General features: G+C 40.2%; 1 protein-coding gene across 4 annotated transcripts in view; it reads left to right on the top strand.

The window, feature by feature from the left end:
* LOC113817651 (chymotrypsin A) overlaps positions 1–137 on the top strand; it is a 12,907-nt gene extending 12,770 nt beyond the window's left edge. For all 4 annotated transcript variants that reach the window (XM_027369721.2, XM_027369719.2, XM_027369720.2 and 1 more), the window contains one exon: positions 1–137. This exon is cut by the window's left edge and continues 407 nt beyond it. The gene's annotated coding sequence lies outside the window, so the exon portion shown is untranslated.
* Positions 138–2,500: the final 2,363 nt, after the last annotated feature.

Raw genomic sequence — 2,500 nt, 5'->3', positions numbered from 1 at the left:
ATTTTGTTATCTTTATGAATGTCTCTAGTGTCAGATATAGTACATATTACTATTAGCCAAAAAGTTGTGTTGATATATTTTTAGTTCACCATATTTTGTTGGCAATATTTGAAGAAAACTTGTTGAAAACTGTTGAAGGTAGTTTAATTTCCCCTTTCTGCATGAGAAATAAATGAATATAGAAAAAACAACACAGTTTCTACTTTTTTGCGTATTTATCTATACATACATATCCCTCGCATACAACGCGTAGTATGATCACCGTGAGGCTGCGATAGCGGATGCAAATGGAGGAGCAAGTAAGAAAAAAGAGAGAGAATTTAAAGGGTAAAAGGGGTTTACGTTGTGCTATTCCGGCGATGATGGCAAAGGAAATGGATTGGGTAAAGTGCCAAGTACTGAGGTGAAAGAGGGATCATCAGTGCACACTCCACAGATAGGATGTGAGGGGACTGCTGCCACTGAACAGACCTCAGTGGGCATGTCAGAGAAGTAGATGGAGGCGCACCTGAAGTGGTGGGAAAGTACGAAGTCGGAGTGAGAAACGAAGGGCAACAGGATCGTGGATTTTGCTACTGCACATCATCTGGCAATTGCCAACACCTTCAAGAAAAATTTAAAAGGCACACAACGTACATCAGTGACGGACTGCACTCCCAGATAGAGAGATGGGGAAAACACTATTGAAAGAAGCAGCCACAAAAAGATAAACTGGTGGTGTGTAAAACGGAAATTCAAAACAGGGGAAAGCATCGACAGCAGTGAGTGAAGAAAACACGCTGGTGGAAGCAGAACGAGATAGATCTCAGGAAGGTTTGCGAAAAGAGTGAAAGAGGAATTAGTGCAACACGAGGATAGGCCTTGGGATGTGTTGAGCTCGACAATGAGGGCAACGGCAAAGGAGGTACTGGGTGAGACATGTGGGGAGGCTAGGAGGAAGGAGGAAAATTGGTGGTGGAATGCGGAAGCTTAGGAAGTGATAACGAGGAAAAAAGGTAATGAAGAGAGAGCGTGACTTGAATAGTTGTGATGATAAGTACAAGAAAGATAAGGAAGCAAAGAAAGTGGTAATAGAGAGAAACATGCATCATTTTTACCCCAGCATGGAAGAAATGAACGGTCTGATAAATGCAATAAAGATAGCAAAACAGAGAAACTGTCTCTAGATACGTACCAAGCAACTGAGAGGAATTACACTTGTGGATAAGATCTCAGAAGAGGAAATGTCAAAGGCATTGCAAAAGATGAAGCACGGAAAAAACATAAGCCAGATAACACACCAGTAGAGGCATAGAAAGACTGTAGTTTTAAAACATCTGAAAATCACAATTTATTATAAAATAACGTATATACGTATTTTTTTCAAGACCATCAATGTTCCAGTCGAGAGTTCAAGACATCAGCTTTATTCCTGCCATCCCTGATATGTTATTTTGATTTAAGTTGTTATTTTAGATGTTGGGGTAATTTTCTTTTCACAAGTTACCATAAGTGTTTTGATGATGGCATGTTTACTACGGGCTATAGAAACATAGCTGTCATGCTGCACCTCTCTATAATGAGGCGTGTCTGACCTGATCTAACTCTTATAGCCATACAGTTCACTATATTATATCGCTTAGGTATAGTAAAATGATTAATTTTTAACTCCTTTGTTTAAAGTGAGGCTATTACGATAACATTATCGTCTTCTCCCGAGGTTGATAATAAAGCTTATTATTAAGGTAAGGTAAGGTAATATAAGATATAAAAAAGTGCCAATAATATATATTTGCTGTATATGGTTATATAATGCACTGTAGATCTAAAGAAATTTGCGTTTCCGGCGTTTTTTCAGTCGCCGATGCGCTAGATTGAGCAGGAATACAAGATGTTAGCGCCTAGCGATCGCCCACCTTGGCGAACATTGGGTTTTAAAGTAAAGCCTCCCTCACTCAGATGATTGCCTGGCGTAGCATCGCCAGGCGATCGCCAGCATGGGCATGTTTTAAAAATAGGCAGGACTGGGATCGAATGTTTGATGGAGGTGTTTACAAAATTTATGGAGAAAGAAGTGCTAGAAGAATGGAGTACCCAGAATGAAGGTGTGGAACTGTACGGATGAAAAGTATATTCGCCTAATACATCACATGTACCAAGGTAGCAAAACGAGGGTGTGATGTGCCACAGGAACTTAGACGATTTTGAAGTTATTGTTGCTCTACACCAGAGATCAACACTCAGCCCATTCCTGTTTGCCATTTTCATTGGCAATTCAAAGGGGAGTGTATAAAAATAAGCTTCAAGGGATATGTTGTTTGCTGGTATTGTTTTGAGCGGTGAAACAAAGAGATAGACGAGAGGCTGGAAGAATGGAGAGCGGCCATGGAAGATCAGGGCATGCAAGTAAGCCGACAGAAAACAGTCTCCATATTCATGGCAGACCCAGATATAGGGGAATATTTCGGTTCTTAATGGAGATAGGTCATTCAGCTAAGCAAAAGAAAATGAAAGAGTTCGA

This window comes from Penaeus vannamei, chromosome 9 (assembly GCF_042767895.1).
Source record: "Penaeus vannamei isolate JL-2024 chromosome 9, ASM4276789v1, whole genome shotgun sequence".
Taxonomy (NCBI): Eukaryota; Metazoa; Arthropoda; class Malacostraca; order Decapoda; family Penaeidae; genus Penaeus; species Penaeus vannamei.
Note: the sequence above shows the minus strand (reverse complement) of the source record. Positions and strands in the feature narration are given on the sequence as shown.